Below are 15,708 nucleotides of genomic sequence, written 5' to 3'. Positions count from 1 at the left end.
CTGGACCAAAAACATTAACTCTGCTATGTCTCTCCACATAGAGTCACACAGCACAGACACAGGCCCTTTGGCCCAAACTGGTCCATGCCAACCAAAATGTCTATCTGCACTAACCCCATTTCCCTGTAATTGACACACATCTTTCTAATGCTGCCAGACCTACTGACTTTTTCTGGAAATTTTTGCATTTGTCTTTTGAAACCTGACTAACATTTATCTGCCAAAACCCCCACAATTTAAATTGTGCAGTCATTATCACTTTGCTGTTGGGAGATATTTTTGAATGCAACTTGGCTGCCACATTTCCAACATTACAAGTGACTGAGGGAGACACGATGGCTGAGTGGTCAGCATTGCTGCCTACCAGCACCAGTGACCTGGGTTTGATTCCACCCTTGGGCAACTGTCTAACTGGGTTTTCTCCCACAGTCCAAAGATATGCAGGTGGATTGGCCATGGCAAATTGTCTGTTGTGTCCATGGATGTGCAGCCTAGGTGTATTAGGAAAATGTAGGGTTGGGCCTGGGTGGGATAGTCTTTGGAGGATCAGTACGGGCTGAATGGCTTGCTTCCACACTGTAGGGATTCTACGACTTCACTTAATTATTGTTAAGGTTACGCAAAGCACTATAGAAATGCAAATCTTTTTCTTTTAACCATAAATGAAGGATGTCAACATAAGATAATCGGAACAGCAACAGGAAGGCCATTTGGCTCAGAGTGCTGACTGTCATGGTTGATTTGATTGTGGCTTGAAATCCACTTTTCAGTCTGCCCCACATAATGCTTGATGTCATTGTCAATCAAAAAACTGTCTAACCCAGCCTTCACTGTTCGATGGGAAAAGTCCAAACACTAATGGCCCTCTTGAGAGGAAAAATTCCTTCTCATCTCTAAATTACATAAAAGGGAAGTTCCCTATTTTTAAAATGTGTTTCCTCATCCTAGATTCTTTCAGGAGAGTATACTGCATTGAGTAAATTGCTCAATGTTTCCTAATAAGTCAACAATCAATTAAACCTTCTGGAAACTGTTTCCAGCAAAGTATATCTCCTTAAGTAACAAGACAGAAGCTGTACGTAGTGCTGCAGATATGGTCTCACCAATACTCTGTACCGTTGTAGCAAGACCTCCCGATGCTTTTACACTCCATCCCCCTTTCAGTAAAGGTCAACAGTTTATCAGCCTTCTTAATAACCTGCTGTGTGTGCTTGCATGCCAACTTTTTAGTACTTCATGTAGACTCCTGTCCACAAAAGCATTTGCAACCTCTGTCCAGTTATATGAATATTGAGAATGGCTGAAAAACAGCAAATTTTGTCAAAGCTTTTCATCATGCATTCATCAGGATTTTGCAAAAAAAACTCACTTTAAGAAAGGACCAACATTTATATTATTTGAAAGAATAGTGCTGATTGGTTCACAAACAGACTCTGATTGGTACAGATATTACTGTGAAGAATGCATTAGTTAGTGATGATTAGTAGTTAACTGCCAGACTTTGTTGAAATTTTAAACCAAGCAGGTGGACTCTGCTTAGTTGTGGCATTGTCCTGAAAAATAGGCCAGCAAGTGTTTTGTTGAGTTGAAACTCATACATTGTGTGTACATATTCTTTCTGTCTGCAAATTTTTCAAAACATTCTAGTAAATGCAAGATAAAAGTATTTGATCAAATGTGTTTTATTTTCAGCTATACTCAAAAATTCTGACCATTTAACTTAATACTCTGCTTTCCTCCTCTTCAGGTTGATGTGTAGAACCCCATAGTTTCACACATTGTACTCCATCTGTCAAATTTTGTCCAATTTTGTGAGGACACTTTCAGTATACTGTATTCAGTTCTGGTCTCCTTGCTATGGGAAAGATCTTGTTAAAACGTGAAAGGGTTCAGAAAAGATTGCCAAAGATGTTGCTGGGATTGGAGTATTTAAGCTATAGGGAAAGGCTGAATAGGTGGATGCTTTTGTCCCCGGAGTATCGGAGGCTGAGGTGTGACCATGTGGAGGTTTTAAACATCATGAAGGACATGGATAGGCTGAATAGTCAAGGTCTTTTTCCCAGGGTATTAGAGTCCAAAACTAGAGGGCATAGGTTTCAGCTGCAAGAGGAAAGATTTAAAAGGTAGCTGAGGGGCAACGTTTTCATGTTGCAGATGGTGCATGTATGGAATGAGCTGCCAGAGAAAGTGATGAGGCAGATACAATTCTAACACTTAAAAGGTATCAGTAAGGGAGATATGGGCCAAATGCTGGCAAACGGGACTAGATCAGTTTAGGATATCTGATTAGCATGGACCAAAGGGCCTGTTGCCATGCTGTAAAACTCTATGGCTCCATGGCTCTTAACCTTTATACCCCTCAAGCTCTTGTATTATCCTTACAACTTGCTTCCACACAGTTAGTCCCTTTGCTCAAGTCAATAACTATAAATGTTTCAGCTCTCATCTCTGTCAAACTGTAACTAGTAGAGCTCCACAAAGTAAAAACAATCCATTTATCCCAGCATTCTGTTTCCTGATAGTGTTGAGGGTGATATATCAGTCAAAATAGGAGGACAGGTTAACTAAGAACTCTGATCTTGTATAGTAACCTTTTATGTAGTAACTTACTGAATACTGTTTGGAAATCCAACTACACTACATTTATTTATCATTCCTGCTTGTTACAGCCTCATACAAGAATGTAAGAACTGAGGTGTAGACTGTTCAGACACCCAGACCACTCTGATATTCAACAGAATCATCACTGACTCGACATTCACACATCTACTTTCCTATCTTTTCCCATAACATTTGATTCCCTGACTGATCAAGAAGCTATCAATCTCAACTTTAAATGTATACAAGGATTGTGTCCCCATAGTTCTCTTTGGCAAGGAGTTCCAAAGAGGCACAACCCTCTGAGACAAGGAATAACTCCTGATCTCAATCTTAAATTGATATTCCTTTTATCTGAGACTATGTCCTCTGGTCCTAGAGTCTTCACGAAGGGGAAACAATCTCTCAGCATTTACCCTGTTAAGCCCCTTAAGAATGTGAGGTGTTACAATGATGTCATCTTGCATTCTTCTAAATTTCAGTGAACACAATCCCAACATGTTTAACCTTTGCTCCTAAGATAATCCCTCCATACCAGGTATCATCCTAGTAAAAACTTTCTCTGAATGTAACAATAACTTTCTTTAAATACGGGAAACCAAAATACTTCCCCACTCTAACCCCCTTGAAATAAAGACCAATATTCCATTAGTCTTCCTGATTACCTGCTGTACCTGTGTGCTAGCTTCCTGTGCTTCATATGTAATTACTCCCACATTGAAGACATAGACATAGGGATATACAGCACTGAAACGGACCCTTTGGTCCAACTCACGTATGCTGACCAGATATCCTAAATTTATCCAGTCCCATTTTACAACATTTGACCCATATTCCTCTAAACACTTCCTATTCAGATACCCATCCAGGTGTCTTTTAAATTTTGCAATTATACCAGAATCCACGACTTCCTCTGGCAGCTCATTCCATACATGCACCACCCTCTGAATGAAAAGGTTCCTCCTTAGGCCTCTTTTAAATTTTTACTCTCTCACCTTAAACATGTGCCCTGTAGTTTTAGACTCCCCCACTCCAGGGAAAGGACATTGTCTATTTACCCTAACCATGTCCCCCATGAATTTACAAACCTCTATTACCCCTCAGCCTCTGACACTCCAGGAAAATAGCCACAGACTATTCAACCTTTCCCTATCGCTCAAAATATCCAACCCTGGCAAAATGCTTGTAAATCTTTTCTGAACCCTTAGTTTCACAACATCTTTCTGATAGGAAGGAGATGAGAATTGCACGTAGGATTCCAGAAGTGGTATAACCAATGTCCCGTACAGCCATAGCATGACTCCCAACTCCTATACTCAATGCTTTGACCAATAAAAGAAAGCTTACTAAGTGCCTTCTTCACTATCCTATCTACCGGTGATTCCACTTTCAAAGAGCTATGTACCTGCACTCCAAGGTCTCTTTGTTCAGCTTATCTCTATTTAAATAATACCCTAATGCTCTGTTCTTTTGTTCTCCCTTTCAAAATGAAAACCTTCACTTTTTATATTCCATTTGCCAATCTTTTTGCTCACTTATATAACTTATCAACATCTCTCTGTAATATGTTTGTATCCCCTTTGCGACTTGCCTTTCTAAATATTTGTGTGGCCTAAAAATTTGGCTACAGTACTTTCACTTCTTTCCGGAGTCATAAATAAATACTGTGAAAAGTTGCAGTCCCAGCACTGATCCCTGTATGAATCAACTGGTTACACATTGCCAACCTGAAAAATAAATCACTGTTTACTGCCCATTAACTTAATTCTCTATCCATGCCAAAATACTACCTCCCACACCATGACAGCTTCAACTTTTGTTGAGATACCTTGTCGAACACCTTCAGGAAGTCTAAATATTACACGTCTATTGGTTTCCTTCTATCCACCCTGGTTGAGACATCCTCAAAAATCTCAAATAAATTAGTCAGAAGATATTTCCCTTTCATGAAGTCATGCTGATCCTGCTTGATTAAATTATGATTTTCCAAATGTCCCATTATTACTTCCTTAATAACTGATTCCAGCAATAGACATTAAACTAATGGCCTTTGGTTACTTGCTTTTTACCTCTTTCTCTTTTTAAATCGGGATGTCACATTGACAATGTTCCAGTACTTCTCTAGAATTCATGGACTTTTTTGAAAATTACAAATAGTGCACCCTCTATCTTTGTAGCAACTTCTTTCAAGATCCTTGAATGAAAGACATCAGTGCCAAAGGACTTATCTGCCTTTAATCCCATTAGTTTATCCAATACTATTTTTATAGTGGTGATGACTTAATTCCACCCCATCCCTTTCACCACTGCCTTGCCATTCTTTTGCATTAATGGGATGTTTGAAGTATCTTCCATCATAAAGACCAATGCAAAATCATTTTAATTCCTGTCAGTTTCCTGTTCCCCATAACTATCCCCAGATTCATTTTCTAAGGGATCTATGTTCATTTTGACTTCTCCCTTTCATTTATATATTTAAATAAGTTCATATTGTCTTTTAAATGGCTCTAATAAATTTGTCAAACACACTTTCCCTTTCACAAAACCACATTAACTTTATCTGATGTAAGGAGGAAACTTGATTATCCAAAGGACGTGTGTGGGGAGTATTTTGTTTGGTGAATCAAATTCTGGATAATCAAATGTTTGGCCAAGCATCAGGACCTTGCTATCTTGCTGGACAATCTGATATTCAGATAATTGAATGTCAGATATCAAGGTTCCTCTGTGTTATAATTTTCTAAATACCACCTTACTAATGGATTATAGCCTTTTCATGATGACAGATGTTAAACTAACTGGCCTAACATTGCTCTATGATTGCATAGCAAATAAATCAGTCGTATTGAAAGAAGTGGGTGTATAATTTGGTAGTAGGATAAAACAATAGTGTTATGAAGATGTGGGTGTACTGCTAAAAACTCACAATGATAGCACCGTGTTCTGAATAAGATGTAACATGTGGTCCAGCTACTGGGGTAGCTAGGGTAGCTGGTAGCCCAAAGACAAAAACAGATTTGAATTAGGCTAATCAGTTTTTAAAAAAAAACAAACTCCAATCAAATTTGAATTTAGTATATTGACAATCCTAAAAGCCAATGACACAATCCAATGCTTTGGTGGTATAAGATAGGGGAGAATTGAACAGTTGGGAGAACTGCCAAGCTGTAAAAACTGTCTGAAAAATAGCTATCTTAAAAAGGTACCTTTATCGACCAGTAACCTGTGAAGCAGAATCCCCAAGAAGAAGAAGATGGGAATTCAGAGAAAACTGAAAGCTGTCTGGTTTTGAGATAAGAAGTTTTGTTTTGTAAATCTTAATTGGGAGCTTTCTCAGACTAGTATTGTAGAAGGGGAAAGGTAAAAGATAGGTTAGAAGAAGGACTTGTAAATAGTTGTTAGTTAATTATTCTCTGTTATATCTTAAGAAATAAAGTTATTAATTTTTACTTTAAATAGCTCTTGATCTCTTGAATTTTCACCAATTACTGCATGGGATGAATTTTTTCTGTGTTGCATGTTTTAAATTAGCAGAGGGGTTGACCCCGTACTGTAACGGTTTGGGGCTCGGGTCCATGATTTGAACTGGTTAGACAGATTTGAATAGATTTGGGGATATGAACAATCCCAGCAGATTTAAACACTTGCAGGTTAATGTCCTAGATCTTTAAATAAAATGTAGGTGAAACAATTTGTTTAATTATGGTGACTTGTGGTTGATCAAATAATAAGTGAGAAGAATGGCTCTTAAAATTGCAAAAGAGGTTCTGGGATTTCAAGTTGATCCTCAAATTTGCCAATAAAGTTTAGAAGGAAAAAAAAGGTCTTATGTTTAGAATTAGCAAATAAGTTAGATTTGGGTTTAACCAAGGACAAAAGTAAAGCTGAAATTTTAAGGGAGTTACTCAAACACTTAGGTTTGTCAGAGAAACAGACAAGTGCTGTAGAGGTGGAAAAACTTAAATTACAATTGAGGAAAAGAGAGTTAGAAGATAAACAGTTGGAAACGGAGGAAAAGAGAGAGAGAATAAAGGGGGAGAGAAAGAGAGCGAGAAGAGAGAAAGGAAATCAAAAGAGAGAGAAACTTCTTAGCGGAGCAAAAAGAGAAAATGTGAACTTGAGATGTTGCGACTTAGTCAGCAAAGTCAAGTTAACAGGATGGAGATTAAAAAAGGTAGTGATATATATTTAAATATGTCAAAATTCTACCACATTTTGATGAGAAAGATATTGAAGCCTTCTTTATTTCATTTGAAAAATTGGCTAGGCAGATGGAGTGGTCTGAGGATTTAGGTGTAATGCTAGTTCAGACTAAACTGGTAGACAGAGTTAGTGAGGTATTTATCGCACTGTCAGATGAGGTGTCAAGAGATTATGAAGAGGTTAAACAAGCTAATAGATAAGACCTTTGAGGTTCTAAGACTATTTTGCTGGAGGAGATTAAAAACTTACTTCCAGAGCTGGTAAGACTTCACGTGGAGGAACAGAACGTTTAGGAAGTGAGAAGGGCAGCAGAATTAGCAGATGAGTACATGTTGGTGCATAAGACAAGCTTCCAGCCAGTATTTCATCCCGTGAGGGATAGAAGTTGGGAGAAAGGGAGACTCTGGTTCCCAGCATCTGCAGTCATAGATCTCCCTTTCTAGGTAAAAACAAACATTACGAAACCAAGAGTCGAGCACACTGGTAAGTTAGGACTGTATTTTTGAAAGACAAAAGCTGATAGGAGATGAAAGGTGTTCAAAATTACAAGAATTCTGGATAGAATAGGTAGAAAAAAATGTTCCCATTCATGAAAGGATAAGGAATGTGAAGGTGCAGATTTAAGGTAATTGGCAAACGAAGTAACGGTGACATGAGGAAAATATTTTTCACACAATGAAGGACATTGTTAAGAGGCACTGCAAGACAGTTTCAATTGAAACATTTGAAAGAGCATTAGATTGTTAACTGAAAACAAGGTATACAGGGTTACAAGGAAAAGAAAGGCGAGTGGCATTCAGGAAACCATTGTGGATAAGGTGAGCTGAATGGCCACCTATGCAGAGTGGAGTGGATAACTGATATCATACAGCTTCTCTCCTGGTAGTTGATGACCAAATATATGGCAGGAGATCATTCCATCCTTATAGCCATTCAATGAGAAATAGCTTGAATCCATTTAACTCCATTTTTATTTCATATATCCTGGTGTACACGACCAAGAAAAATCAGTCTTGCAATCTCCAGTTGACAATGAGGAACTGCCTGACTGTCTGAAAGCAGTCTTTATGTCATTAAAGTAAGTCTCAGTATGACCCGGTGGAGAGGTTTGATTCAGCATACCTCTTCTGAACTTCCCCAAATAGTTACAACAAATATTTACATTATTTTAGCATGAGAGCATATCTCTCTGTTCCTTTTAAAACACAGCTAATTTATTTTTACGGTAGCAATACGAACCAATCATAAGGCTTTCTTGAGTGAAAAGAAGGTTTAATGTTAACCCTGAAAAAAATAATAAATGTCATATGTACAGCCCTAGTGCCGTCTCTTTCATTCCTACATAAACACACGATTACAAAATTGAAAGGTGATTGTGACCAGTATAAAAGGAAATAAAATATACAATTTTAAGTCCTCAACTCCCTCATGCTTCTTCTCTGTTGTTTCTATGGGAACTGAGCCAGCTTCTTTTATAACGGAAGTTGTGACAGTAGCTTCCTTTCAACATTCTCAAAGTTCACCAAATCTCCCTTGGAACAATGCTGCTGTATGTATTTCTGAGACGTTTATTTATCATGGGTATCTCTATGGAAGGCATTGTTTTAAGGTCTAGCATCTTGCATTTGTTAATGTTTTGATTAGATTAGATTAGATTAGATTCCCTACAGTGTGGAAACAGGCCATTTGGTCCAACAAGTCCACACCAACTCTCCGAACAGTAACCCAGCCAGACCCATTCCCCTATCCCATAGTTATCCTTCACTAATGTACCTAACACTATGGGCAATTTAACATGGCCAACTTACCTAACCTGGGAGGAAACCAGAGCCCCAGAGAAAATCCACGCAGACACGGTGAGAACGTGCAAACTCCACACAAACAGTTAGCCTGGTGCTGTCAGGCAGCAGTGCTAACCACTGAGCCACCGTGCTCCCCAAAACAAATAATATGTTTTGATTGTAGTGATCTGAATTGTCGGGAGTTTTTCCTTCTCATTCACCCCGGAAAGTAAATTTTGTTGCTATCTCACCTCTACCATTGAAATGGATTTGCCTTTTTATTCAGATTTCCTTTTAGAAAGGAATTAACTTCAACTCAGACAGTCTTTTATTTAATCCACACTGGTTTTGTGAAAGTTGGCCAAATCATCTTGGTTAGCTGCAGACAGTGGACATTTTATGTCAATGATTTTGCACTGTGTCCTTTAGAAACCATTTCAGTCCCCTTCCTTCTTTGGTCATAAATGATGCCTTAAGAACTACATTTTGTAAAAAAGAAAACTCACTGGTTTCTTGAACCATCTTTATCTTTCCCCCACGGCGTATTGAAATGCATTGGTCATGGTCTCACTACCATACAGTCATACTGCCCAAAAAACAGATCCTCGGTCCAACTCATCCATGATGGTCAAGTTTCCCAAGATAAACAAGTCCCACTTCCCTGTGTTTGGCCCACATCTCTCTAACCCTTTCCTATTCATGTACCTATCCTAATATCTTTTAAATGTTGTAACTATATCTGCATCTAACACTTCCTCTGGCAGTTTATTCCATTTTCACTGTGAAAAAGTTGCCTGTCAGATTGCTTTTAAATCTTTCTTCTCTCACCTTAAAAATATATTCCCCTAGGTTTTATCTCCCCACCCTCAGGAAAAGATCTGTGCTATTCACCTTATCTAAGCCCTTTGTGATTTTAGAAACCTCTATAAGGCCACTCCTCAACCTCCTATGATCCAGTGAAAGAGGCCTGATAACTCAAACCCTCCATTTCCAGTAACATCGTGGTAAATATTTTCTGAACCCTGTCCGGTTTTATAATATCCTTCCTAAATCAGGTTGACCAGGACTGTATATGTATTCCAAAAGTGGCCTCACCAACGTCCTTTACAACCTCAACATTATGTCCCAACTTCTGTACACAATGGTCTGAGCAATGAAGGCAAATGTGACAAGAACTTCAAAGAATTATGGAGCTGAACCCCTAGGTGTCACTGTTCAATAACACAACTCAGGGCCCTACCATTAATTGTGTGAGTCCACACTTGTTCATTTTATGAAAATGCAAAAGCACACATTTATCCATTTTAAACCCCATTTGTCACTCCTCATCCCATTGGCTTAATTGATCAAAATCCTTTTATAATCTTAGATAATCTTCACTATCGACTATACCACTAATTTTAGTGCCATCCGCAAACTTACTAACCAGATCTCCAATATTCTCATTCAAACTGTTTATATAAATGACAAAATAAAAGTGGACCCAGTACTGATCTCTGTAGAACACTGCTGGTCACAGACCTGCAGTCTGAAAAACAACCCTCCAATATCACCTTCTGTCTTCCACTAACAAGCTCTCCCTGAACCCTGCTATCTAACTTTACTAATTAGTCTATCACAGAACCTTGTCAAAGGCTTTTACTGCAGTCAATGGAGAGAATGTCTACCGCTCTGCCCTCAATCTTATTGGTTCTCTCCTCAAAAAAACTCAATTAAATTGTGAGAAATGATTTCCCAAGCACTAAACCATACTGACTATCCTTAGTCAGTCTTTATCTCTCCAAATCCACGTAAATCCTATTTTTCAGAATGCCCTCCACCCCTGATGACAGACTCACAATTCAGTAGTTCCCTACTTCCGACCCTACTGAATATCTCTACTTCTGACCTTATGATGGTAATAATGCCATTGATGAAGTAGCTGAAAATGGTTGGGCCAAGGACACTAGCCTGAGGAACTCTTGGAGCCGAGATGACTAACCACCAACAACCATATCTACCTTACGTGTCAGGATTGATTCCAACCAGAGAAGTGTTTGGCCTCTTCTACCTATTGGTTCCAGTTTTGCTAGGATGCATTGATGCCACATTTGTTCAAACATAGCCTTAATGTCAAAGACTTTCACTCTCACCTCACCAGTGGAATTCAGCTCTTTTGTCTATGTTTGAACAAAGACTGGAATGAAGTCAGGAGTTGATGGAACACAAATTAGGCATCACTGAGGAGCTCATTGCTGAGTGGGTGCTGTTTGATTGCACTGTTGCTGACACCTTCCATCATTTTACTGATGATCGAGAGTAGACTGATGGGGCAGTACGTGGAAAGGTTGAATTTCTCCTACATTGTCTGTACAGGATATATTTGGGCAATTTTCCACATTGTCAGCTAAATACCACTGTTGTAACTATACCAGCTTTTCTCATACCATGTAGCATAATGTAATTGCTAGAATATTATTGAAGTGAGACAGTATGTTGAAGCTTTTCATCTTGTACTCTACATTACTATTTCTTGCAAAATGTCCTGTTAAGGTAAAGTGATACGAATTCTCAGAGGAGAGTACAGCCTTTTTTGGCAGGTGAACTCTGCAGTCCACTTGCTTTAGGGCTATGCCTATTTGCAACACAAGCATAATTGCTGGTTGGCAATAGTGGAAGAGTTGTGCAGAATAAAACAAAGGACTGCAGATGCTGGAGACCTGAAACAAAAACAAAATGCTGGAGAAAGTTGTGTTGTTGTTGGTGTTGAGTGTGGAGTTTGATTTAATCATTATCAGGCAGGCTCCACAACTTTCAGTAGCCTTATGGTTGAACTGTAATTTGTGTGTTAGTCATCTGTTTAGGGTTTGTTTTCATTCCTTAAAATGTTACTTTTTATTCGACTCCTGCTGCATAATTACTCTAAGAAATAGGAATCCACTGCAACGGTACAACCAGAGTTAAAGCTTTGCTTTTGAAAACAAGTCTTCATTTGAGCAGAGCAAAACAATGAACTTCAACCTTTCTTTTTCTAAAAGAAAAAGAACATCCATGTGTATGAATTTTTATCTGGCTAATTAGAAGCAAAGCTCTCCACAAAAAGAACATTCATGCCTCACAAAGAGTGACATCATAAGTGCATACGCAGTGATGTTTTGGTGATGATCTTTAAAAACAGTTCTATTTAAAGTTGGATTTTTCACTCACCTAGGCAGAACTGTATTTTATAATGTTGTGAGTTGATATCGCTACTTTTTAAATTCAATGCTTGTATACATTTTGATTTAATTTTCCTTCAAAGGAAAAATGAACACTCTCATTAATATAAAGCACAACTATTTAAACAGATTTTATTTCAATTTTCTCTTCTTATTTTTGGTACTTTTTGATTTGAGTGCAACACTCACACTGAAACGGTATGCCAATGTTAACAGGAATAATTTATTTCTAATGTATATTTATCAAAGATTAAAGATATATGATATGGTGTAAAGCTAGCCTAATTTTTTTTGCTGTTTATTCCTCCATTTCACTATCAGAGTGAAGAAAGAAAATGTTGGGAATGCAATGGACTTGAATCACCCAAGACAGCACTTTGGATATTTAGATGGTAAAGCCAAGCTTTGATTCCTTGTTTATTTTAAGAAAAAAAATGATTTGCATTCGTTGTAAATGAAGCATTTTTGAAGGATCACTAGTAATGTAGAAAACAGTACAGCCAATTTGTACGCAGCAAGCTCCATTAACAGCACTGAAATAGATTAGATTACTTACAGTATGGAAACAGGCCCTTCGGCCCAACAAGTCCACACCGACCCGCTGAAGCGCAACCCACCCATACCCTTACATATACCCTTTACCTAACACTAGGGGCAATTTAGCATTGCCAATTCACCTGACCCGCACATCTTTGGACTGTGGGAGGAAACCGGAGCAGCCGGAGGAAACCCACGCAGACACGGGGAGAACGTGCAAACTCCACACAGTAGCAAATAATCTGGTTTGAGTGGATTAAGGATAATTATTGGCCAATACGCCAGATAGAACTCCTTTTTCACCTGTTTCAGTGTATTCCCCAATGACAATGATCGGCGTGATCAGTTACACCAAATACTTATAACACTAAGTACAAAATGATTTCATTGGAAAATTAAAATTTGATTTAATCAATCAAAAGAGCACCTAGTTGAATTGGTGATGAAGCAATCTCCCAAGAAAGCAATACCTCAAACAGAGCTGAAAGTGTGTTGCTGGAAAAGCGCAGCAGGTCAGGCAGCATCCAAGGAACAGGAGATTCGATGTTTCGGGCATACGCCCTTCTTCAGGAATGAGGAAAGTGTGCCCAGCAGGCTAAGATAAAAGGTAGGAGGAGGGACTTGGGGGAGGGGCGATGGAGATGTGATAGGTGGAAGGAGGTCAAGGTGAGGGTGATAGGCCGGAGTGGGGTGGGGGCGGAGAGGTCAGGAAGATGATTGCAGGTTAGGAAGGCGGTGCTGAGTTCGAGGGATTTGACTGAGATAAGGTGGGTGGGGTGGGGAGGGGAAATGAGGAAACTGGAGAAATATGAGTTCATCCCTTGTGGTTGGAGGGTTCCCAGGCGGAAGATGAGGCGCTCTTCCTCCAACCATCATGTTGTTATGGTCTGGCGGTGGAGGAGTCCAAAGGACCTGCATGTCCTTGGTGGAGTGGGAGGGGGAGTTAAAGTGTTGAGCCACGGGGTGGTTGGGTTGGTTGGTTCAGGTGTCCCAGAGGTGTTCTCTGAAAAGTTCCACAAGTAGGCGGCCTGTCTCCCCAATATAGAGGAGGCCAAATCGGGTGCAGCGGATGCAATAGATGATGTGTGTGGAGGTGCAGGTGAATTTTTGGCGGATATGGAAGGATCCCTTGGGACCTTGGAGAGAAGTAAGGGAGGAGGTGTGTGTGCAAGTTTTGCATTTCTTGCAGTTGCAGGGGAAGGTGCCGGGAGTGGAGGTTGGGTTGGTGGAGGGTGTGGACCTGACGAGGGAGTCATGGAGTGAGTGGTCTTTTCGGAATGCTGATAGGGGAGGGGAGGGAAATATATCTCTGGTGGTAGGGTCCGTTTGGAGGTGGCAGAAATGACGGCGGATGATACGCTGTATATGGAGGTTGGTGGGGTGGTAGGTGAGAACCAGTGGGGTTCTGTCCTGGTGGCAGTTGGAGGGGCGGGGCTCAAGGGCGGCGGAGCGGGAAGTGGAGGAGATGCGGTGGAGGGCATCGTTGATCACGTCTGGGGGGAGTCTGTGGTCCCTGAAGGAGGCGGCCATCTGGGCTGTACGGTATTGGAACGAGTCCTCCTGGGAGCAGATGCGGCAGAGACGAAGGAATTGGGAATATGGGATGGCGTTTTTACAGGGGGCAGGAGGTGTAGTCTAGGTACCTGTGGGAGTCAGTCGGTTTATAGTAGATGTATAGTAGAATACCTCAAACAGACCAGGAAGATAAGCTAATGCTGAGATAAGTCAACTTGGCTGAGGGGCATATTAGCCACAGGTCCATACTTTAATATTAACAACAATACTGTACTCCTGCAACACCACCATTTTCAAATAGTATTACCTGGATCAGTAATGAGCAAGTTACAGATCTGACTGAATGAACAGATGAACTCATTGATTTTTGAGCAGATCTTTTTAAAAGAACCATGGATTAAAGATACAATGATGTGGGGAAAACTTGGACCTGACTCAAAAAGAATGGTAGGTTGGAGACATGGTATTCAGGAAAATGAGGGATGGAAATAAAAAGGAGATGAGTGTCAAGCAGTAAAGCTAAAAATAAATGCTGAAGCCATGTATAGGAGGACATCAAGGAAAATGCTTACTAGACTAGAGTTGGAAGATTGAGGGACATGTATTGGTGTAGAACAGTGCAGCATTTCAAGGATATAAGCAGATAATCCATTGAGAACACCAGACGTCACTCAAATAGTTAAGTATGGCAGAGATAGTAATAAGTTTCAAAAACTGGAATTTGTAAGCCATATAGAGTTTTACCATGTGTTAAACCACTTAAATTATTGAGAAGGCTACTGTTTTCTCACAAGTGATTCTGTATAAATATATTTTTCCCCCACTATTTTGAATAGGCTACACCATCTCACAGTACAACATTCCTACTGGAGTGGGAATAATTTTGCTTCTGCTTTCCTTGATATCTTTGACGAAATGAAACACAATCAGCATGTCTGGCAGCATCTGTGGAGAGAACCCTACAATCGGTTTGTCAAAATGACCATGCTTCCGCTTGCCTGCCATTTGAACAGATCACAATGTTCACTGGTCAATATTTCCAGTGCTCCAGTGAAGCTCAGTGCAAGCTGGAAGAACACTACCTCATTTTTTGCTTGGGAACTCTGCAACCTTCTGCACTCAAAATCAAATGCAATAATTTTACAGCCCAAGCACCTTCTCCTATGTTCCTACCCAATCCCCACACACCACACCTTGTCATCACAAGGATCACTACTATGACCAAACCATAAGCAGCTATTCATTTTTCCAGGCTAGCTTTTACCCATTCCTTTGTCCGTCCGACTGTTGCGTCTCTCTCTCTCTCTCTCTCCATCCCCACCTATTGTTTACTCCTCCCCTTTCTTTCCACCCAACTTTAGCATTTATACAAACTCTTTCCTCAGTACACAATCAGTTCTGAAGGATCACTGGACGTGAAACATTAACTGATTTCTCTCCACAGCTGCTGCCAGACCTGCTGAGTCTTTCCAGCAATTTCTGATTTCGTTTCTGATTTTCTATCATCTGCAGTTCTGTCAGTTTTTAAAAGCTTTTTTTAAATCATTCTGCACCCTTATAGTTCACCCTGAACTCAAAATTACTTCAAGCATGTATCAGGACTTTTTCTCTAGTCAATGCAAACTGCCTTTCAAAGCACTTTTAGAAGACTGTGCTTGCTGATCATTTGACAGAGTTGGAAAAATGTAGTTGAATATGTTTGTGTCTTGATATGGGAATGTCAACACAGATTTTGCATTCCATGAAAACAATTCCAGGAATTTATATGAACACGGCTAAAGAAAATAAGCACATCTTAATTTATAAAATAATAAAAAGAGTCTTTGCTTGTCTTTTCAGAATATGGCATAAAACCAGTAATTCCTAAGCCAAGCAAA

The sequence above is a fragment of the Hemiscyllium ocellatum genome, chromosome 18, assembly GCF_020745735.1.
Source record: "Hemiscyllium ocellatum isolate sHemOce1 chromosome 18, sHemOce1.pat.X.cur, whole genome shotgun sequence".
Taxonomy (NCBI): Eukaryota; Metazoa; Chordata; class Chondrichthyes; order Orectolobiformes; family Hemiscylliidae; genus Hemiscyllium; species Hemiscyllium ocellatum.
The sequence above is the reverse complement of the archived record's forward strand: the minus strand, read 5'-3'. Positions refer to the sequence as shown.